The sequence below is a fragment of the Rhipicephalus microplus genome, chromosome 5 (genome assembly GCF_043290135.1).
Source record: "Rhipicephalus microplus isolate Deutch F79 chromosome 5, USDA_Rmic, whole genome shotgun sequence".
Taxonomy (NCBI): domain Eukaryota; kingdom Metazoa; phylum Arthropoda; class Arachnida; order Ixodida; family Ixodidae; genus Rhipicephalus; species Rhipicephalus microplus.
In genome coordinates, this window is record NC_134704.1 from 166835670 (window position 1) to 166860905 (window position 25236).

The 25236-nt window shown below is 43.8% G+C and overlaps 1 long non-coding RNA gene across 1 annotated transcript; it reads right to left on the bottom strand.

Annotated features, from left to right (window-relative positions):
* Positions 1–212: 212 nt before the first annotated feature.
* On the bottom strand, positions 213–19348 carry LOC119174134 (uncharacterized). Its single transcript, XR_005110172.2, has 4 exons — positions 19204–19348; positions 15128–15194; positions 11169–11249; positions 213–498 (listed from the first exon to the last, which is right to left on the bottom strand). It is a non-coding gene; the product is annotated as an uncharacterized LOC119174134 (long non-coding RNA).
* Positions 19349–25236: the final 5888 nt, after the last annotated feature.

The window sequence follows — 25236 nt, forward strand, 5'->3', positions numbered from 1 at the left end:
ACCTTCGTCATTAGACTTTCCTAATAGAACAGCACACCTCCTGTCAATATGTTTATTTGTTACAAGTGCTCCGTCACTTGGAAAAATTCATCATCATAATTTGCTGTGTTTTACAAACTTTTAGCGCTACCACCTCCACGAGAATTCTCCTGTACATTTATGATTAGAAAGCGTGAATAAATCACGTACCTACGTAAAAGTGAGAAATTACGCAGTCTTTCAAAAATTATTGGCACAAATTCGTTTAACACCTTCTGTTCGTGCATCGTTCGTCGCTGACCATCGTGGAGATAATACCAATGACTTTGGTAGTGCCTGTCTTTAGTTTTCATGCATCGGTGGCGTTGTCATCATTGTCGCGTTCTTCACCATTGTCATCATCCAAGCAGAGGTTGCTGTCATGAAGGGGCACCGCGACGCCGCAGACGTCGTAAAACTGCTCCAGGCAGTAGAGGGGCACAACGTCCTCCACCGCTTTTGAAACCCACAGGGTGCACTCTGCAACAGAGCAGGGAGACATCTTTCTAGTGCTTGACAAGGTATTACGAATAATAATAATAATAATAATAATAATAATAATAATAATAATAATAATAATAATAATAATAATAATAATAATAATAATAATAATAATAATAATAATATATCAATAATAATAATAATCAATCAGCCAGTCAATCAATAATTTGTTTAACGTGCCCAGGAAACAATCGTAAGGTATTTGACAGGCAAAAACAAAACAATGAAAGTAAGCGATGCAATACATTCTACACAAAATAAGTATTAAGAAGAGCGAAAACGCACAGACAAAAAGAAATCAGTGCAAATTTGGACAAATAAATCACAAGACGGGAACCTTAGAACAGCAGTGAAAATCAAAGGTTATATACGCAACTGTCTGAATGGCTTCCTGACGGAAATGGACTAATAATAATAATAATAATAATAATAATAATAATAATAATAATAATAATAATAATAATAATAATAATAATAATAATAATAATAATAATAATAATAATATTATTATTAATAATATTAATAATAATGATATTAATAATAATAATAATAATAATAATAATAATAATAATAATAATAATAATAATAATAATAATAATAATAATAATAATAATAATAATAATAATAATAATAATAATCAATGCATTGCAGAGCGTTCAAACATTTCTAGTACCTTCATGCTCCTCGAAATATGCAACGTGGATCAAAGGCAATTTTAAAAGATCACACAGGATCGAAGACACCATGCGCGTGTCTCAATTTCATCATATGGTAGAGAGTTCCGCCGCAGTTCATTGGATGCACACATTTATCGCACTCAACGCCCTCACACATCGATACGGCATCGAAAACAAATCAAAGAGTTTTCAATGCAAGTATACATTTCCATGAGATTGGAACGATGTCAAAAACAGGAGTTGGTGCTTTCAAAACTGAACAATTTATATAGATTAGCTTGTGCCTGGAGACGAAAACATCACTATACAGGAAGTACAGGCGATAGACTAATTAACCACCAAAGAGAGCGCCGGCCGTGAACCCTGTTCTCCGCGACAAGGGGCGTCGACATATACAATACGCAATCGAAGATTCGAGAGTCATGGCTGTTGGCTGTGTTTTTTCTGGAATACACTCCGCTGCTTGTGTGGGTGCGCTCAAACCTATTCGATGGTTTCAAAATGATGAGGAAGGCTCCCACACACTACGGTGCAATTTCCGCAAGGCCACTCATGTGACCCGTCCGTCACACTTGCGCGTGTAGAGGGCCAGTAAAACAAAACGCGAGAAAATAGTGTGCGTGTATGTGTAGAAGTACAAATAGGACCACGGATAATTATAAATCACAACAAGAAATCTTCGTAGTGGGGAATTGCGATTTGAGCCTGTGAATTCTAACTCGGCAACTTGTCGTTTTAGACATGTCCACCACGTGCCATCTGTTCTTTGGAAGTTTAGCAGCGAGCAATTAACCGCTGGCTCTAAAAGGTATTGGAGGAACTTCGGCGCCTTCAGTACCAACCGAGAGATAGTGTGAAGGGTGCGCTTTCGAGTAACATCCCTATTGGAAAAATTGCCATGGTGGATACTGGAAAACATGGTGGGCGTAGTGGAAATAATAGTGGGCATGGTGGAAATAATAGTGGGCATGGTGGAAATTATGATGGCTATGGTGGGACGTAGTGGAAAATATGGTGGTTATGCCGGGACATACTGGGTGGTATGGTGTACAGAAGATGGGTAAAGTGGAAATGATGGTGGAAAGCAGAGGCTAGATAGTGGGCAATAATGGGACACTCTGCCCACCATTGCGATAATGCTGGGAAGCCCTAAGCATATGGTGGGTGGTGCTTATTATGGTGGGCTACATGGTGTACCAAGCTGAGAAACTCTTCCCACCATTGCGATAATGCTGGGAAGCACTAAGCAGATGATGGGTGCTGCTTGTTATGGTGGACCACGTGGTGTACCAAGCTGAGAAGCTCTGCCCACCATTGCGATAATGCTGGGAAGCAGTAAGGAGTTGATGGGTGAGCTTATAATGGCAGGAAATTTATATAGTGTACCAAACTAGGATCTGTACACTACATGTTCTACCACCATGATTTCCACCAAAGGTTAGGCCTACCAACCGAGCCCGTACAATTGTGTTATCCGTGCTTCCGGGTTTCCGAATACACGATTTAGACGATTAAGAATGACAATTCAGCGCAGCTATGGCATCACTTAACCTAAAGGAAGCATTTTTCATTGTGTATGTTGTCCGCTCAAGAAGCAACAAACATCGATGCGACACGATTCAAGCACTCCCAGAGAACGTACGTCTCTTCTCACCGACAGCCGCCGGTCGCACTCGCCAGCACTTCTCTAGCTTTTGTGCGAGAACTCAGACGTGGCAATTCATATGCTCGAGGAACCAATATGATAGCGTAATGTTTCCGGCACACTGCATTCGTTTTGGCCAAGCCGTTATGTAGTTGTTGCTTTAGTGAAAGAGCTACAGCATTGCGCTGGCACGACCGCTTTCTACATTGCGCGAAAAGCATCCCAATACTCAATCAAATAAATTAGGCGGGCGTATCTATGGAATGAGCCTAAAAGCACCATAAAGCGTGAGCAAATGTCGCCCTTTAGAACGAGCGCGAAACGGATATTAAACTTGGCCGACCCCGCCGGTAAACTGTTGCTGCTCCCCAGTCCACTTGTTTTTTTTTTTCCTTTAGGTTGTGAATTGTAAAAAAAAATAGCACTAGTGCCAATAACATAGTGGCAATCGTTACAGGGCGCAGTTGCTTGTGTTTAATAAATGTGCAATTTTTAGTAGCAGGTGTAGATCTTGTCTATGTTGTGTACACGACAAACATAACTTAAGTTGAACCTTAAGTTTGTACGCCAACTAAGTACTTAACACGCAACCACCGCCATGTTGGTGTGGCGCAGTGGTTAGCGTCTTCGAATGGGAATCCGCAGGTTGCACGTTCGATCCTCCGTGGCGCCTTCTTTTTTCTTTTTTATGGGACGGGTGTTTTTTTATACCGTTTTTATAGAATACTTTTTTATTTTTTGTGGCAGCTCGTCATGGTGATTCTGACGTCATTTTGCGCTCAAGTGTTGCCGGCACTGCAGCACCCACCATACCCACCATGCGCCATGGTGGGTGTTTCCCACCATTCACCCACTACATTAATCCACTATAATGGTGGGTGGTGGTTTCCACCATGCCCACCATTCGTTTTTTTCCGATAGGGATTCTTGATTTTGTTTCAACGGCTCCTGGTGGTGGTGATAGAAAACGTTCATTAATCTATTCACTGATAGTGGTATGGATGAGGAGAGGATAACAAACACTAGGAGGGATTCCTAGAGCGCTGTGCTTGTAGCTGCCGCGCAGGCCCAGGCTATAGACACCAATGGCTGTTGGGCTTGGAGGTCCAAGCAGCCGAGTAGAACAGCTTGCCAACCTTCCCGGATGGATTGAGCAAGGTTAAGTTGGTAAGCGTAAGTTTTCTACCCTGGTGAGGCTTTTACGGCACGCAATGACGAGGTGGCCCATTCCCGTGCGAATTCACCATGCGGAACGCCGGGCTAGCACTGCTTCAAACACCGTATACCATACTTGTACTTGGACATCGAGAGCCTTATCCTTGCAGACGCGCTTGATGCTGCACGTACGTAACTTGCAACGTTGACATGACGTGAAAGCTCAAATTACCAGTTGTTGCTCGGTCTGTTTTTGACATATAAACATGAAGGAAACATAAACGCTTCATATTACTAGTAATGAGAACTAACATACAGAAAGTATGGGAGATGCTGTTGAAAATAAATGTAATGTAAATGTGAAGAATAAAAAGTGGACGAAAATATTATTTGCTCCGGGCTGGGGTGGCACCTGCAACCTTTGAATAACACATCTGGTACACTGACAACGGAGCTATAGCAGTGGCCATCACTTCTTCTTTATTATGGGTCATATATGTTCATTTATCCATATAAATTCTAATCAGAGGTGCTGGTAGCGAATACCGCGCCCACCTTCCCACTCTTAAGCGGAAGCTTTCTTTTTTGCTGAGCTACCCCTTTTTATTTGTGAAGGTTTCTTTTTCACAGAGCTAGCCCTGTGTATTTGTTGGTTATGTCACTGTGCTCACATGTTGATGGGGCCTGAAGTCTCTAGGCTACTCAGTCTATATCGACTATGGAAAAGTACTTGTTCTATATAGAAACCGACGGGAATAGAATTTAAACATGTAGTTGCTTTCTCGGGAATAATTTATAGGCGAAGCATATATCTCGCTAATTGCTTAAAACAACGCCTCCACGCCTCCAATGAATGCAATATGAAATACCATAGTCAGCCTACTCCCTTGCTTATTACGTCTGACCTGCGAATAGTCTGTTTTCAAAGGAAAACATTATTGCAACTCTAAGCCAACACATCTTTTAAAAGATTTTCACAAAAGTATTTCTCTGCTAAAATAGGGATACATCTTTGAAACACTTCGTATTGAAGAAATAGATACTCAAACTTACCTTTAACATAATTTCGCTACAGTCTTGTATCGCGATACTTCCCAGCCCTGCTTGTCACGTACATTGCCGAAACGTGCTTTTTGCTAGACAGTGCCAGTGCCGATATTGTGATTTCGGCGCCGTTCATTGAGTAGGACTGCTAGACCAATTCTTCGAAAGAAGAAAATGCTCCCAGTAAGGTCATTATGTACAGGTGAGGATGATGAAGAACAAAAGCATTGCTCGCACTGATTTCCCCCTCCCGTGGAGGTGACCTACGTGATACCTGTTTATGGCGGTTTACGTCTTACGAAGGGTTTTAACCGAGAAACGTAGGTATCCTCGGTATCATAGGAACAGTTCTTGAAAGGCATGACAGTCGCGGTTACGACGTAGTTCACAGGAGAGGTTCGCTCAACAATAGCGTAGGGGCCGATAAAACGAGACTGAAACTTCTCGGACAGGCAGGGTACTCGCACTGGGGCATACATCAACACTTCGTTTTCAGAAATAAACTTAACAATATGGTGAAATTCTTCATCGCGAGTCTTCCGATCTGGCTGGCTTTCCTCGGTATTTATGTGAGCGTGGTGGCGACAATGGGCAAGGCGAGAGAGTACGTGTCTGCTACGTGGCGTCGATGAATTGATGGGAACATCAAAAAAGAAACGGCGACGGGAGATGTCAGTTGACGGCCGTAGACAAGGAAGAAAAGTGAATAGCCTGTGGGGCGCTGCGTAGCAGTATTGTACGCAAACTTCATGAATGGCAGGATGGTATTCCAGTTGGTGTGGTCGTCGTTTCTGCAAATGAATATCCCATCGGAAAGAGTTAGTGTGGGGTTGGTAGCTGGAGGTCATTTTATGAATGGCGTGACATGCGCGGAGAAGGTTGTCGACTAGTTTTGACAGAATGGCCTTGCCGTGGTCACTCAAAAAGACGCCCGGTGCTACGTGTTGCAGAAAGATGGCTTTCAAGTTGAATGTCGCGATGTCCTGGACTGATCCTGAAGTCAGTGCAGCTCTTTCGGCATACCTCGTCACGTGATCGACGGCAGTGATAATTCACTGCCTTCCGCTTGCCGACATGGAGAGTGGCCCGTAAAGGTCTCTACCAATAACTTCAAATGGAACCTTAGGACATGAAAGAGGTTGTAGCAGTACGGGTGGAGATGATGTGGGTCGTTTGTGGCGCTGGCAGAGCAAGCCTGAAGCAACGTATTCAGCCACTCTAGTGGAAGGCCTAGGCCAGACAAAGCGACTGCGGATGCGTAAGCGGATGTGACTGCGGATGCGGATGTGAACGCCAGGAATACCAGCCTTGGGGCCGTCGTGAAATGCTTCAAATGTCTGTGTCTCAGTGAATGGCGACTGAGCGCTGTTAGTCGGGGTGAAAGATGCAAGATAGAGGATAGAGTTTTCAACCTTGAAGCTCCGTAACAGGGGAGGGATGCGGGTGTTAGGAGGACTAGATGAGTCATTAAGGCGTTGCATATAGTAGTGGCAGTACGTGTCGATGCGTTGGTGAGACAGAAGCATCTCGTTGTGAAAGGAAGCAAGCATATTGGGAGCGGCGAGCGAAAGAAGTGTCGAAGATGCGTTCACGGGGTCATGGATGGATGTGGACATGCCGGGTAAGCTGGCGATGCAGGCAACCAATTACGGCTAAGGGCATCGGTATCATTGTGTTTCTTGCCATATTCGTAGGAGACGTTGAAGTCCTACTCTTGAAGGCGAAGTATCGAACAACCGAAACGTCCAGACAAATTCTTTAGCGTCTACAACCAGCAAAAAGCGTGGTAGTCAGTCATGACAGTAAATATAGTTTTCCGGCTGGTATTGAGGCCCGACTTGCGTGTGCGATGAAAGGCTCACCATAACAGCCCTGTCGTTGCAAAAGAACAGCGTAGATTCCATGACCACTGGCATCAGTATGGAAAAGAGTGAATGCCGCTTCACCAAAATGACAAAACACTGGCTCGAAAGTAAGGGCACGCTTCAAGGCGTCAATAGTCATTTGGCACTCGTCGGACCAGTTGTATGGTGTTCCCGAACATTCTAGCTGGTGAAGCGATGCAGCAACGGTGGTGAAGTTGCGCATAATATGCCAAAAGTAAGAAGTGAGACCATGACGCTGCCAAGCTCTTTGAAGCGGTGAGGTGTTGGGAAACAAAGAACGGCAATCTTGTCGGAATGAGGCCGAATACCGTATTTGCTAACGAGATGTTCAAGCATTTTCATAGTTGTGTTTGCGAAATGGAACTTTTTGGTATTTAGCTGGAGACCAGCAGCTGCGTGACATATCAGGATTTATTCCAGGCGTTCTAAGTGTTGCTCGAATGTTGAAGAAAATAGGACAATGCCGTCAAGGTAACTTAAGCACGTTCTCTATTTGAGGCCCCACAGTACCTTTCCCACCATTAACTTTAAGGTTGCTGGCGCGTTGCAGAGGCTGAAAGGCTTGACGTTAAATTCGTAAAGTCTGCCGGGTTCGGTAAAGGAAATGTTTTCCTTGTCATCATCATGCATAGGAATTTGGAAGTAACCCTAGCACTAGTAATTGCTGGAAAAGTATTCTGCTCCGTGCAATGAACCTAAAGATTCAACAATGCGATCCGAGGTATATGCGTCTTTTCAGGTTATCTTGCTCAGCGCATGGTAGTCAACGCAGATTCACACAAACTGTCTTTTTTGCAGACAAAAAAAACAGGTGAGCCCCGAGTACTTGAGGAAGGGCGGATGATATTTTGGTTGAGCACGTCGGCCACTAGCTTGTCAATAATTTCACGTTCGTTAGAAGATACCCTGTACGGTCGGTGGTGGACGATAGAAGCTCCATCGGTGTGTATGAGGTGAGCTGCTGCTGAAGTCTGTCCGACTATAGTAGAAAGAGTGTCACAGAAAGAAGGATACTTGAACAACAACACAAGTGGTTCCTCTTCTTAGGGCGCAGTCAGGTCCTTGCAGATTGCGTTGGCGATAACCGCAGCAAGGGTATCATCTGTAGCTGAGGTTGCTTGCACCGCACTAGTATTCGCAACCACGACAGATTTTTTGAGTGTTTTAGGCAGCAAGCTTCAACGGCGCCTTTAGGAAGCAGAATGGGCTCATTTGTGACATCGCGTACACCGAAGATGGCAGTGCCTTTCGTGAAACGAACAAGAATCGTTCCTAGGGCTATGCCTTGAGATATACAACAGGCTCATGAAGCGAGTGGAATATCACTGTGGTGCGAAGGCTGAGGCACTTGTAAGAAATTGTTTGTGGCCAGGCGGCAGTACAGAATCTTCGATGGTTCTTAGGTGGTTGCGAGACGAATATTTTGCATCGCTAACGTCCGTCTCTTGGATATTTAAGAGGCGTTCGCTTCAAGAAATTGAAGTGGCAGCCGCCAAAAGGCCCATCTCAAGGTAAGCATATAGACGCAGGAAGTCAACACGGTAAACTGGATATGGTGTTGGATGCCATCAATGATAACTCGAGCGGTTCACTGTGCTGATGGCTTTATCGTTAAGTTTCTCGCCTTAAATAGATGGGGCCTGTATAATGTGCACGAACCTTACGCAGACACCACAGATTCGCATGTATAGCAGTAAAAGCGGTCCCGGTGTCCAATGATTAATTAGGCACCCCTTCAACATGCATTAACAGTAAAGTGGCCGGGCACTCTGGAGGCGTTAATGTCTGTCCGGGTGATGCAGTTTTTCCTTCAAAAACTGCACCAGCTAGATTTCCGAGTGGGAGTCAGGGCCAGAGGTGACCAACTGTCGAGGTGATGTGGAGTGTCAAAGAAGAGAAGTGGAGCGGAGGCACCCTTAACAGTAACTCCGAGGTGCGTCGGGTGGCGAAGATGTGGAAAGCAAACGCGGTCAAAAGCGGTGCTGCTAGTACTGACAAGTAGAGAACATCAAATTTCTTTATTGAAAGTCGTAGAAGCAGCGTTCGTCCGGCTGGCGTTTGCGACAATTTTGTGACGTGGACATGAATGCCAACTTAATAGCACCCTGAGAGTAATGAACACCAGGAGGCGTTGAATGCCGAAGGAGATGAGAGAAATAGGGGAGGAGCGTTGGGCAAGGAAGCTTTTTATCTACTTGTACATGAAGAATGTCGATACAAAATGGAGGAAGCGAACCAAAAAATTGACTGGTAAATATTTAGAAAACAGAAGGGGGCTAAACCAAAAAGAATTATTGGTTAAGAAGAAGGTAAAGGAAGCTGAGACCGACATGTGGAGAATTGGCATGATTACAAAGTCCACACTAGAGATCTATTGAACTTTTAAGCAGGCAATTGCCAAGGAAAAGATTTATGATAACACTCGGGGTAGTTCGCTACTGTTTGAGGCCAGGACGGGAGTATTGCGAACCAAGATATATCGGGCCAAATACGAAGGGGTAGACACGGTATGCAGTGCGTGTGGAGAGAAATAAACTGCTCAACTTGATAATGTTCTGTAAAAAGATTCACCCTATAGTTCAGGATGATGGCGCCGAGTTCTTCAAAGCACTGGGGTTTAGGGACAGGGAGGGCAAAATAGACATTAAGCGGGTAGAAATAATTAGAAGGAGGTTATCTGATTGGTGGCTAAAGTCAAGGCATGAGTGAAAATGAAACCCTTCAGCGCAAAGTACGAATCCTCAACCTCAATATTTAAACGGGAAAAATAAATCTAGTTTTTGGTTTATTAAGTATTACGGCTTGGTGGCTCAAGCCACTGCCCGATCTATAGGGTACAGCTATATTCATTCATCCATCCATCCATCCATCCGTCCATCCATGCATCCATCCATCTATCCATCCATCAATGAGACAGGTAAACGTGCGGCTAATGCCTCTAAGTTGATTATAGCAAATACAGGGTACACAGACTGGGCCACTGCAGGTTGCAAGGTAGTGATTTGCGCATATGTCACGGGCGAAGTTGGCAGCGGTGGGAGCTTGTCAGGCGAGAGAAAGCAGACCATGGAAGAGACCTTCTCTTAGATAAAGTCGCACAGACTAGTAGACGTTGATCGAGGCTGAAGGGCTGGTGGAGATGACAGTCCTTGCACTTGAATTCCTTCACGAATCAAATAATGAATTAAGGTACGCAACTCCGCATCAGAGGAAGGCCGGATTTAACAACCATGTGGGTGAAGCCAGATGACCTACAGTTCATCGAGATGTTGGCAGGTCCTTAGTGTTACTGGGGTTCCTTAGTGCAATCCTTAGTGTTACTGGGGTTTCTGGCGGCCAGAGTGTTAAACGCGTTGTCGTCGACCCCTTTGAGGATGTGCCGAACGCCGCCAGTTTCGGGCATATCCTTGTTGTACGAGGTGCACGTTTTACCCGGGTGTTGTACTCGGCCGTCGAGCTTCATCTTCGAAGCTTCAGCGTGGACGTTTGTCATTCCAAAAGTCTTGCGGATTTGTTGAGCAAAGACCAATAACTCAGGGAAGCTGCCCCCGTTGTTAAAATACGACGTTTTTGCGACGTCGGATAGACAGAAGGCCATGTGACGAAGTTTTTGGGGCGCGTCCCATTGTTTGTACACACTCGCCAAGTAATACTTCCTCAGCCACACTTCGACATCTACGCGTTGAAGACCGGTGAAGATAGCTGAATCCTGCTGCCAGGCGGTCACAGACAACGCGAGTATGGCTCGTTGGGCGGGGATACCAGATGGTCCAGGCAGTGTCTCTTGGGTCATGACAGCAGACAACTGTAGCAACCGGCGACCCGAACGAAGCTCCACGAGATCTCAAGGTCAAAAAAGACTTGAGGACCGACAGCAGCCTCCACCACTCGCCACGCAAGACCACTCGCCACGCGATATCGTGGTCTTGACACTGTTCATTTAGCGGAGCCACCAGACAGATTCCTCGGAGAAGGAACACGCTAACAGTGATGATGATTATGTACAGGCGAAGATGAAAAGCAAGCGCAGTGAGTACGGTGCTCTAAATATGTTGGGCGATTCACTAGGTTACAGAAACCTCCGCAACGAAAACAAAATTCGCAATACGAATACGTCACAAATATCTGCTCGGCACTGTCTTCTAATATTTTTTAAAGAACGACCTCTCGAATAAAAAGTTGCACACTTTCATTTCTTTTCGGGAAGAGGTATTCAATTTAAGGTATTGACTCTTTACTTGCGATCTGAAAAGTGTGAAACTTCAGTAATAGCGCAGTCTTTGTAGTCACTCCAAACTACGTACGCGACTTCGATCTTGGTAGCTGTTGAAATGAGACAAGTCAGTGAAATAGATACATCACAAAATACGTCGCTTCTTTAAACATATAAAAGCTTCCAGCCATATGAGTGCGCGTGTCCTAAATGTAGAAGGGAAATCGAAAATGATCGCTGGAGACAAAGTTCAAAACGTCTTCATCAGAGTGAAAATTTATCGTACTAGCACAGTTTCTATCTCTTCTGGCACATGATGAGTAGTTTCTTTTAATATTTAGAGCAGTTTCCGTTGCACTAGTTGAGTGGGTTTCGTTGCGTCCCAATTAATTTCATAGTTGATAGACTACCGTGACTTGTTGAAGTAGAGACGCCAATCACAGCAATTGTGCCTGTTTTATTGTTTGATTGGTGTCCCATAGCAGCGATTATAACTCAAAAAGCTCTTGATTAGTGAGAATCAAATGTCATAGAACGTTATTAATTCAGATTTCTTGGCACTGATGGAGAGGCCCTAATCAACAAAACGCAATTTATCAAAAATCTTTGAAGAAAAGTAACAGGCAATAAGAAAGCATCTACTGCGTCAAAAGACTGAAGCGTGAAATCACCTCTTATTTTGTTTAAGAGCTGTGCAAAATGCAAAGTTTTTATCATCCCACGACAACGTTCACACTGGAAGGCAGCGTGAGAGCCCTGTGTCTAAACTAGCCTAAACTGTGCTCTGCGTCTTTCGTTCATTAGTCATCGACAGCAAAAATACCAATACGCACAGATTACAATTTATTTCGCTGAAATAATGGTCAGCAACTGGTCGTTTCTACCCCACAACACAGCAAATTACACTTATGTCAGCGTACGTTTTGTAGCAAAGTTCTTTCTTATGAACTGCGCACGTTAAAGAACCCCAGGTGGTCTAAATTTCCGGAGCCCTCCACTACGGCGTCTCTCATAATCATGTAGTGGTTTTGGGACGTTAAACCCCACATATCAATCAATCTTATGAACTGCCTTCACTACGTTTCAGTTTTATGACACTGAACGTACGTTGCCCGAAGTTAAAATCAGCTTTCTGAGTGCTGTGTCCTCTGTGTACAAAACTGAGATAGCAAAACAAACAATCACAGCGTCAATGCAGTTCTGAACATTAAAAGAAAACTGGTGAATAAAGCGAACTTGCTGATGCACAATCGCGAATGGTGACTATACAGTCCTCAAGGCACGTGGCGAGAACAAAACGATTGCTTGGCATAGCTCTGACCTCTGCCGCTATTCGAGTGATGATAAGTACATCCTACGCAGTGCCCGCGAGGCGAGTCAACTAGGGAAGGGAGAAAGCTTTCCACCGATGCTGAAGCTTTTTCGCCTAATGTCATTCTGGTAGGATCGCGGATTGTGACCATGCACGCTGCTAGTGACCTCCATTGTAGATTATCAGTGTAGGAAATACACTTGACACACTCCATCGTTCTTCCAAGTTATGAAATATCTATCTATCTATCTATCTATCATTCTATCTATCTGTATATATATATATATATATATATATATATATATATGTAGATAGATAGATAGATAGATAGATAAATAGATATTCTATGTATCAGTTGGTTGGTCTGATTTTTCGTCTGTCTGTCGGTTTGTCGCTCTCTCTGCTGAGTAGGGCGATGGGCTGTGAGTGATAGCTTGCAAAGTGGAAAAATAGGTGGCGTAACGAAACTGATAGTTTTTTAAAGAAACTGGGGTGAGCCAAGTAAATTTAAAACGAACTTAAGAAGCTGTAGTAGAAATTCAGGCACATAAGATTTCATTTTCCAGGTTGTGACGACCGTAAGCATTTTAGCTACCACGAGAAGCACAGCCGCAGGTTGCCAGCGTACGTTTATGTTGTTAGGAAATACCTAAATTGCTCACAGGTAATCGTCGATAGCAAAATATGCATATTATAGATCGGGTAACTGGAGCCAAGCTTATTTCCCTCAATACATCATTATAAGCAGCCAGCTACCTAAATTTAATTACGTTCATACGAAAAGATAGGAGCACGACGCAGAGCGATAATAGCGCCGCAACAGGCAGCAAGTGTAGGGTTTGTGGGTTTTGGCGATGAAGCGCTGATCTTGCGTGTTTTCCCGTTAAGTATACTTTCGCGATTATAGGAACTTCGATCATGTTATTGAATTCTTGAATGACCACTCCCATGGCAGTTACGAAGCCTTTTCGAGTGACATAAAAGACTGATATTACTCCATCCCTCACGGTGCTCTGTTGCCTGCTATTGAACATGTAATAGATGAATATTGTGCCACGCGCTTTCAAATCGAATATTTAATGTCGACGAGAAATTTTTGAGAACTTTTATCTTTTCACCTATCCTCCACTTTTATCTCTTGGGACAACGTGTTGTACTTTCAAAAAAGGGTGCGTGCATCGGTTTGTTTAAAGAACCTACTCTTAGCAATTTGTTTTTATCTGGTGCCTTGACTACAACGTTAAGTTATACATCAGTGTGCAAACATTTCACTTTGTTGATTACATCCTATGTTTAGTGGACTGTGCTCCTTTTGACATGAAATTGATGGTTGGCGAAGTGTGTCTTTCGATTAAGGAAGGTCTTGCCCCCCTTGAAATAAATTGAGAACTTTGCCAAGGGGGCACTATCTGGTTTTTGGATATCTGGTTGCTCTCTTTTATAAAAGTACACATAGTGACCGTAAGAGCCATGGGCAAATAGGCCACTTATTTTTTTGTCTCGGCGCATTGAAAGCTTCAAAAGTGAGGTGGCACGAAGTTTTTTTTTATAAATACCCTGAAAAATGACGTCATCACAAAATGGCGTCTGGTTTCGAGACTCAAAGCAAGAGACTCACCAAAGTATGGTATCCAATTTAGCTGCCGGCTTCTGTAGCCTAACGCTTCCCGAAAAATTTACACAAAGACGGGCAACAAGTGTTAGAATGTGCGGCCAGTGAAGTAGGTGTAATTCCCCATATGCACACTATTTACCATAACTGGAAAAAAGTAGCCCAGAGGGATAACGTACGCGTAGCGTGTTTGGCCTCCCAGAGAATAAGAGAGCTTTGCAAGTTGACTTGCAGAATTAATGTCATTCAATAGTCTGTGATAAGATACACTACGTTAGATAAATAGAATGTGAGTGCTGCATTAGTTACAATTTTTTATCATCACGTGGGAAGTACTATATCGGATAGACCAAGCGGTGTCTTAATGATAGATTTCGGGAACATGACTATAACAAAAGAAATAAACTTTCAGCGGGACGTTTCCTAGCAGCGCCCTGCAAACGTGGTGGCTGCTCCCTTGATCTGTTCAGCTGCATCGTTATTGGCTGGTCACGGAATAAGCTGACACGTGAAATTAAAGAAGGTGAAGCAATTGCAGATATATGCGAAAAATTTGTGTGAATTGGTTTGCAATTGCACTGACGGATGCAGAAATTACGTATCCCGGTATAAGACCACCCACAAGATAAGTTGTCTTTTTACACATTTGTGAGATCGATGTTAAGGGCATGCACTTATACCGTATGCCTTTCTTAACGTCTGTGTCGTCTGTTTCATTTTTTAATTTCTTATGTGCCAAGCTGACACAAGCTAAGTTAGTGGATAACCTAGACGCCCGAGCTGCAACACTTATGCTTGTATATTTAAAGCACACTTTATTACGCAGTATTGACCAGTGTGTTAACGAATGACCCATACTCTTCATCTTGGCGACGTCACTATGCTGTTATCGTCAAAATAAATCGTTCGTTTTAAGGAGAAATAGCTACAAAACTCATTAATTTATCAAACTGCATTCGCTTAACGTTAAATGACAAATTAATGTTGGCGTGACTCCAAAATAACCTAGAATGCATAGAGCCGTACCTACATCGTTGAAGTTCAAATAGAATAAGTGCACGTACTTTTTCCAACTGTGAAGTTCGTGGCCTCAGAGTGGCACCGGCTGTGTGGGGAAATTCAATGTGCTTCCTGGAAGGTAATGTTCTGCATTAAGCAAGTGACGCTATGCAGAATCCAGCACAGTCGTTCTGCCTGCTTATTTATGGAAGATTGGAAAGCAGCGTAGACGTCTGGACGCCATCTTTTCACTCACTAAAATATATGTGTCCCTGTCAGAATTGTTTTGAATAAGTAGACTGCGCAGGGGCGTAGCCAGGAGGTGAGACTGCAGGCCCATGCTCCCCTCCCCACCCTGAAAGTGTGTTTCGCAATCAGTGGCGTACCAACTCTTTCGCGAGAGGGTGGGGGGGGGGGCAAACCTACCACTTTGCTAACTGCTGCCATCGGCTGCAATATATATATATATATATATATATATATATATATATATATATTCTTTCTTGTCCGGTGGGTCAAGCTGTGGGGTAAGCTTCCAAGCTGAGCTTTTCACTGTACTCTTGTATTCGAGTCCACTGCTTTATTCGTCGCCAGTTTTCAAACTGCTGCTATTGCTGCTAGTCACCATAAGCAGGGCTGATCAGATTTTTGAGAGAATAAAGCTGAAACCTTTTTCCTTTGGCACTTTCAGTATGCTAAAACATTTAAAGTATATTCGTCACAATCGTCGGTTCACAGCAGCTTCGACAGAGCAGCGGTTATGTTATTCAATTTCGATGAACGAAAATATTTTACTGATGCAGAAAATACTCTGACTGGTCCAAAAAACGATTGCTCCGTTCCCATTCATAACAAAGCAGGCTACATCACACGATGCTTTAGCGCCTTGTACTGTAGCGTGCTTTCAATGCTACAGTACAAGGCGCGAAAGTGTCGCATAGGCGGCCTGCACAGCAATGAGCCTTCAAGAACAAAGTTTACAGCAGATATGTTGGAAATTTCTCACTATAATGAAACATTCCTTGGCAGAGTTTTTCTTTCCTCCTAACAATATCATTGAGTAACTACTGTATTTAATGAAAACTTCGCTGTAGTTATTGGTTTGCCTAGCGTAAAGCCCACAGTGACCACTGTCGTAAGTAGGAGGGCTTGCCGCCCCACCCCCTCAACTTCTCTCAGGGAAGGGGCTCTCAACCCCCTTGCCCCCCCCCCCGTCTGATACGCCTATGTTCGCAATGCATACATAGCGCAAAACAATCACTTGTTCTGCCCAGTCCCCATTTCTGATCATAAACTTGACCCCCCCTCCTACAAAAAAATAACATTCTGCATACAACCCAGGAACTTGGCTCAACCCGCACTTACTTTTGTCCTGCCAAATAGCTTATGTTTGTGACTTCGTCCTCTTTTTTCAAGTATCTGTCTCTCAGTGTGCATCTTAGCGTCTTAATTCACCACATATTATCTGTCCTTTCTACGAGAACCGTTTTTTAGTTCCCCTGAATTCAAAATGACAAGTCTTTGCTGCATTTAGAAAGATGGCGTGTGCTGCAAATAGAGCTGTGCGCCCGTACCAAAATCGCCAGTGGTGGCACGCCGTTGTTTCGACCTCCTGCGGCGGCGTGTCGACGGTGCAGAGTCCATGGAATCGGTGGTGGTGTGGCACGGGGATGGGTGGTGGTAGAATCACGATCGAATAGTTGTGGGAGATAGCAACTGATTCCTTTATATTTGAAAAAAAAAATTCTCGTGAAAGCGCGTCCTGAGATCGTGTCTTCACCGGAATCTACCGTGCAAAAGGCCGTAACTACAGACATCATTAAAATATTATGTGGTTAATAATGCCAAAATGGCAAAATGATAACGAAAAACATCAAAACGTATTCATGAAGTGAATGAGGATATCAATTATCTGCTAACTGAACAACCGACACGGAATAACACTTCAGACAGACGTTTATCAGCGTCCGCAAGATTCCAGAACATGAAAGATGGCTTCTCTTCTTGCAACGGGCTCACGATCCCTCTTTGGCACGCTGGCGCCAAGCGCGTTGTTTTATTCTTTCAGGCTGAATGCCAGAAATTCAACACAATCCCGCCCATGCAATGCTGCCTCGTCTGGACGAATAGGCACTTTTGGTGCTGCATTCTCGATGCAAAAGTCCTCCTTGTGTTTTCCTGCTTCCGTTTTCTCGATGCGGCCTTTAAGTGTGAGCCTTCCTTTCTCGACTCATTCTTTTCTTATTACAGCTTCTCTTACCACTTAGCATGCAGGCATATGACTTCATTTCTTGCTGGTTTGTAGATGAAGTTGATCAGGTCGACGGTCCTGTAGGCAAGACCTGATCATCTGTTTGAGCTGTGGCCACCTCTTTCCAAAACGATCCATTGATGTCCCCAAGTGTAGATTTTCTGTGTGAATAAGGCCCTTGTGTTGTGTGATCTGGTTCCAATACTACTTGTTGAGAATCAGTTTTCATGATACATCTGTAAAACATGGTCTTGCCGCCTCTGAATGGTCGCACACGCTTGCATGCACACGCAAACGCAAATTTTTGCTCTTTCAGACGTTTCTTTCGGATAATTCCTAAGGCTATCTAGTTCTTCATTTCTCTTTTGCTGGCGCCAATGTATCACACCATGTTATATTTGTTTGTTCTTTTGCTCCAACCAAGCCTGACACTGTTCAACACCTAACTGTTGCATCGTGAGCAGCAGATGAAAAATGAGTCTGAACAACTCCTCTGGCTCAAGTGGCCGCTTGCGCACCTCTTTCCACCTCCAAGTCAATCTATCTAGTTTGCCCTTGTAATTCGGTTATGACTCGGTCATACTGGTTTCCTAAGATGTTCTCTACTCCCTCATGCTTCTTTGAACTCCTGGCTCACTCGCGCTTCTCTTCTGGAGAAGTCGCCTACGGTTAGAGTGGAAGGCAGTCTCCAGCCTCTAACTTTTTCTTGTAGGAATATGCTCTTCGAATTGCGTCTCTTTGAACTGGAGGCTTCTTTTTGGCTTGCAAATTATTTTACACAATTATTTGTGTTTGACCTTTTCTGGTACGGTCATCTTCATAGATAGGGAGTCAAACTTTGTTGATGATGAGGGTGCGGTGCTCCCTTAGAACTTCCCCTCAAACTTTTTATGGTAGTTAGTTCGTTCTCATTTCCAGTTTTGAAGAGTTCACCACTCATGTTGACGTCTTCACGTACCCTTGGTTTCAGCTTTTATGGATTGCACAAACTAGATGCACAATGACCTCTGCATCATGAGCATACCATTCTACGCCAGCAGTTTTTTGCTCCATGACCCTTAGTAGTGCATCCAAATCACCTCATCTCAGCAGAGAGAAGTTTCTTCTTTCCTCATAGTCGTAAAAACATGCAACATGATTTCGTCGCGTGCTGCGTTGATGTACAATTGAAGCTCGAATTGGTAGAAGCAGCACGAGCTGGACAGCGAAGCATCCATGTTGTGGTCATGCTGTGAAACTGTTGCCTATTGTGGTTTCTGGAATCAGCCACCTCGCCGCATCTTTCTCACAACCACGCTCGGATGTGAGAGAGCTTATACACCCTGTTTCAGGATGGTGTACAAAAAAGGAACACTGCTGCTTTCCCCATGACGTTGCACATAATGCCCTATCAACAACGGTCCGGATCGCTCCTTATGTTCCACGGGCGAACGCAATCTTTTAAGGGCTTTCACCACTCACTGTTACGAAGATATGGCCTGCGCCGTAAATCTTCGTCGCATTAGGGTGCATGATTCGAGGTCGGTGGAAAGGGAGCTTCTTCGCTCTGGCAGTATCTGTAGTCTGGCGGAAAATGCAATCTCAATGGAGGCCTGTAGACAGCTCATATAGTTTTGCACGTACTCTTCTCGCCACTTGGTTTGCGCGCAAGTGATATAAGATAAGTCACTGTTTGGGGGCGATGACACCACTACTGAAGTCGTGGCTGGCCGCAGCAGCAGCAGCTTCGCTTCCTGAGGCCAGCACACTGGTAACTCCCTTGGGGTGAATCAGAAGGGAGGTAGCTCTTTCGTATCACTTACAAGCATGTTTCTTGTATTCATTGTTTAGTCCTTGCACTGAAACTGTGATTCTTCTGCATAAGTTGAAACAACATGAAGCAGGGCTTACCTCTTCCCAGGACTGTCACTGAGAGACCACACGTGCGTTACCGTTTTGGCTTCCGGATCAAAGTCTTTGCGCGTAGCTGTGAGACATTGGAAAATGACATCATTGTCAGCGTCCGAGATACCGACGGCGTAAGGAAATGCAGTGAAGACCTGAATGTAAGAAAAACACAGATTTTTGTACTTTGTACCTGTCTATCAATCTTGATATATGGATTTATGTCTAGGAAACGGAATGTTGAGGAGCATAAGCAATGGCGTCTTCACATCATTGAAACCCCTTCTTTCTTTGTGCTAAAAGTAGGCACTATGTGGCCACAGGGCAAGTTGTAGACACCATGCCTGACTGTATGTGCATTACTGCCTTTAAATATTCTCTACATAAGTGCAGGTAAAGAACCCAATTTCATTGTAGATATTTGTATTTCTTGAAGTTTTCAAAGAATCAAACACGCAAGAAAGCGTGATTACCAAGAAATTTTTTAAAGACCATTTCTATGTGGGTGCGTTTGTTTAGTTCTGATAGAAACTCTGGAACCATGTTGTTATCAGAAACTTTTACATACTGTATGTGCTGCAGCCATTTCAAAAACAGTTTCGGAAGGTTCTTGGTTATTAGACTTGCGTAAATGTTGGTATCATGGGCCAACAAAAATGCAACATGTCGAAGCGTTCTTCGGACATAAATTAAGATCTTCTATCTGTGTCAAATGAATCCGGAACAGCGACGAGCATTTGTGATGGTACAGTGCGCGCCACCCACTGACCATGGACAACCATACATAAATTCAAATAGCTGCCGAACAGAATGCGCGCGCCTATCAATGGTCATAACTGAACGGCGCGCACTGTACCGTTTCCAAGGCTTGCAGCTGTTTGGATTTTATGTGACATTTATAGTACTTGCAGGAAAGGTTGTGTCTATTTGCACTTTTTGTTCTAACTCAGGAGCTTCAGTATGTACAGAGCCTGCTGCAACACTTTTTTGCTCAAATAAGTGATCCTTTTGATACTCATTCTTCTGTAGAGTAAATATCGCATGTATTTTATTCTATCAGGAACCACTGGTAGCGCAGAGTTTCGTACTAGTTCAGTGCGGAGTAGTGACCCAATACCATAAACCTCCATTTGTGCCATTAGAAAACGTCAAAGTGAATACTTGCCTTGAAAGCGTCTGGTGTTTCGCGTGGCAGAACATCGGGTCCTTTGCCAGCGTCACATCTCGTTAGAAGCACGACAGCCTCTGCACCTAAAACTACGCTCAGGAAATGATTCATTTTGTTACGAGAATGAATATTGTAGGATTTGCTCCGAGCCCTCTATACATTAAGCAAACCGTCCGATGAACTTCCTGTTACAGATATACGAGGGTAAGGGAGGATAGTTAGTCTCTTTTTAAGCTAACTAGCCTGTCGGCAATGATTTCTGTCACTCATAGTTGAGGTGAGTCACACCATTGCTTTTCTTTAAGTGAATATATAGTTCTTACGGCCGGTAAGCATGTCTTTTTCTTACTACAATGCCACAGCTGTTGAAACATTTCACTGGGCTTGAGTAAGAAAATCAGATATGAATAATGTGACGTACACCTTTTACTTATTGCGTTTATAAAAACGACACAGCTGGCCTGTCTGTCCAATGGGTTGACATATAAGATTTCGTGGTGCACCCATACTTGATAACGTTGGCAATTCGGTAAAAAAAACGCAGCAACTCTTTTCACTCATGGTACCATTTTTTGTACGACACATGTATTCTCCGCGTGCATGTGAGTGTGTGTTCGAACATTAGAAAAGATTGAATTTTCAAATGAAACTTCACCAAGATTTGCACATCTTGAATCCTTCTGAATATCATGCCAGAAAAAAGAAAGTTTTTTATGTGAGTGTGTGGTAGTAGTGAATTTTCACCCACTAGGGTCTCGCGATTGCAAACGCTCACAATACAGAAAAACAAATACTTTTCATAGCGCTCTTGAACTTGAATGAAAAAAAGTGCCGCCATATCCACGAAGTGAATGATGATGAGTGGGCGAAGCTCTGGAGGAAAACCTGGTGTACCATGAATCTTCCGTACATTTTGCCTACTCGATTTTATTACAATGCTCCCCCTAGCGTACGTCGCCGCACTAAATCGAACGATTGCCTTCCACCAATGACACGTGCCATATGTGACATCATTCCTATTTTATAACATCTCGCATCTTTCATCATCAACTACAAGTACCGCCGTCTAGTTTATAACATCTTGAATCTTTTCATCATCAGCTACAAGTCCCGCCATCTAGTGAGGACTGAAAGGACTAAACGAGAAGTGGCTACATGCAGGAGACGGAGCCGCCATCTAGTGAACACTGCAAGAACAAAACGAGAAGAGGCGACATACAGGAGACGGTACCGCCATTTAGTGGACACTGCAAGAACTAAACGAGAGGTGGCTACATACAGGCTACAGGGGACGCACAGCCCACGCCCTAAGGAGCTTCGCCCCTAATAAGGGCTCAACTCAATTGAGAGGCTGACATGCGCGTTTTTCGCCCTTCTTTCGAACAGTGATGATTTAAAATCCTGGGTTTCATATACGTGTCCTAAGTCTGTACAGCGGGTTTACAGAAACCGTGCATGGAGAGTTCATGGTCAGGCCCATCTAGGGACACTGCTCGTCCACAGTCTATGAAACAGGGCATATTGACATGCTGAATATTTCCACGTGGTTGGCACTGTAGGCAGGCGAGAGCTAATAACCCTGTGACACAACAAAGTTAATGTCATTTACAACAAATGATAATAAACAGAACTAGTGTCTTTTCACCTGCGTGCTACCACACGATGAAAACAAATGTCAATTTGAAATAATGGCCATGACCATAGCCCTCCTGAGCCCAAGATTTCGGGAAAAAATCTATATGAAAACCTGCATGTCACATGCGTGCATCCACAAAAAATAAATTTTATGGGCAAAAAGATGCTCCCAGAATACAAATGCTCCCAGAAGACACAATGCTCCCAGTAGCTCCCAGAATACACAACTAGCTGCCGCTGCACGACACTATCGAAAACATGCTCGAAAACCAAAATGGCTGACGACATGACCAGGCAGTTATAGTGCAATGAACTGAAATGGGACGCATGACTAACTTCATGGCGGCAGAAATGAGATGGCTGCCACGTTTTTGTGTGGCAACGATATTGATCAATACAACACGTGCATTTAGACGATCAACATCCGTGATACATGCAGCAACGACAAAAGACTAAAAAGACACATGGCACGTGTCCTGTCGCCATATAGTGTAGAGTGGTTTTTTCAACTTTCGCGCATGCTAGTATGTCATCAAACCAGTAAAAGTTGATCTAGTACAAAATAACACATTACAAATGATAGTAGTTAACGTATACGTAAGTCAAACTTCATCTCCCCGAAAGTTTCTGGTATGGAGATTACTCATTCAGTCTGAAATAATATGCGACTGAGTTCCGGAAACTCATTCGACAGGAAATGTCATTTTCCTCAAGTGGAATTCGTTTCCCCACGTGACAGCAAACAAATGACATTATAAACGATCGATATTCACAGTAACTGAATTACAATAGCCATGTCACAAAGCTATAAGCTGGGAAATACAGAAACTTTTTTGGATTAACTTGTGTCCGAAAAGTGAAAAGTCACAGCATATCCACAGAGTGAATAATAATGAGTGGGGTGAAGCGTCCATCCATTCATCCGTGTGTTTATTTGTTCATGCGTCCTGACAGAAGGACGGACAGAGGCACGGACGGAAGCACGGTTCGACAGACGAGTGAACACACGGACGGACAAATGGGTGGACTCACAGATAGACGGATGGAAGCATGAATGGAAGCACGGAGGACAGGTCCACAGATGAACGGAAGCACGGTCGGGCCGACAGAAGTACAGACGAACTGACTAAATAAAGCACAGACGGACTGAAGCATGGACTGGCGGAAGTGCGGACGGAAGCCTGAACGAAAAAAAGAACGGACGCACGGACAGATGGACGAATTAAGAGAAGCATGAACGTACGGATGGAAGCAAGGAAGAATGGACGAACGGGCGGACGCATGGACGGTTGGACGGTTGGACACACAGACGGGCAATTTGGGTGCACTTTAAAAAACTCAGGTGGTCGAATGTTCTGGAGCCCCTTCACTACGGCGTCTCTCACAATCATATGATGGTTTTGGGACGTTAAACCCCACATACCTATCAATCAAATCACATGGACGGACGGATGAATCCTTCGCCCCACTAGTCATCAACCACTCCGTGGATATGCTGTAAAAACCATTAACGCCATTTACTTATAATATTCCCAAAGACATATACACACAACGTAATCTATAGAGCAAGTCATCAACTAGATGTGAGTACATACATAGATACGGAAGAGAGGACGACCGCTGGCCTAAAAAGCTTCGACCCTAAAACGGGGGGATCATTACCTTCCGCATTTTTTAATTGAAAGCTACAGCGGAACCTTGTCCTTAGTTTATACTGGAACCACTTGTTGCATACTCTCTATTGTATGATTTTACTCGAGCTCTTTCACTTGTGGATTCCTACAATGCAATCGATAACTTGAAAGTGGCTTACGTCGGTGAAGCTTACGCACAATGCAGCTTTCGGTGCGTCTGGTAGCATGTTTTATACCATGGGCTTTAGGCTATATTTAAAGCCACGGGTGTAAAATCGTTTTGAACTAGCGGTGCCTCTACTGTGTGACCTAAAGAGAATAAGTGCCGTAACACGTGCACCTTTTTTGGTAGGTCTTTGGCTTCAAACTTTGAAGTCATTATGATATCCAGCTGTTCTGACTCTTCATAACACTGCATTTGTAAAGTATGTAAAACTCGAGTAATTGAAGTCGCAATCACTGGAATGCGTTGTCAGACTCCGCAGGTAAACTTGTATTTAAACAGAGCTGGTCTGGCAGCCTCGCATAATTGTTGTTTTTGCGGAGTGAATGAGTCAACCAAAAATTACCTTATTTCGTGTATTGGATACTCTTCTTTACGCAAAAGCACTTTAGGTGCCGTTTTCGTCTCCTACAAATAGATTTATATGCTCGGAGCTTTCTTTCCGCGCATTGTTCCTTGTCCACAGTCACAGGAAGATGGTTGACGCATTGCATGAGTTGGTCAAAAGTGCAAAGTTGTTGAAGTTTTGAAATCGATCCTCACTGAAATTTTTGTTACATTTCAAGATTCATTTTTAGTCAAATGCGCTGCTTCGTATTCCACTACACTTTATTACTCCATAATCAGATTTGCCCTGTTTATTTTTCTTTCCTGTAAGTAAACCAACCCTAACTTGTAGTGAAAAAGTCTTTCATAAAAAACAATCTGGTTCTTGGCCAATTCATCATCGTGTATGGGTGCCACGTACTCAAGGAACTTGGTTTTGGAGCTTGCGTATATCAATTTTATTTAAAAAATATGGTACCGTCCTTTTCATGGCCGGTCCCCTGTGGTGGGTTGCGCCAAGAGTTTGAGGAACAACCAAAGAACCGATGGGAATTTAAGCTTGTGCCACGCATTGTTACTACGATGTGACATGTTGCATTGTGAGGAATCTTTACAGGGCACGTGGGTTTGTAAAGCATAAGCTACTTTCGCTGCACGATATTTCGTAATACTTCACTCATCATTGTTTCACTGCATATTACATCTACTGCGTATGATTTGCTCGGGTGGCTGCGTATAAACTTGATCCTCTCATAATATTCCAAAGACAAGCATTCATGCTGTTGAGAAGAAGCTGGGCGGACGGCCATCAGCGCTCTCGATCGGGTGGTTCGGGATGGCGAACTCGGTGTTCTATCTCAGTCGCGCTAAGTGGGCGTCACCAAGCGTCAACAATGACGCAATGGTGCCACACCACTGCCGTGTCCGGAGGAGAAGTAACCATCATGAGCATCTGCGATGTGGCATCTTGCACGACCATTTGAAGCAGATGATTATGCTGCTCGGCGTCTGTGTTCGTCACAACGGCATGATTGTCGGCGTCTTCAGGACGT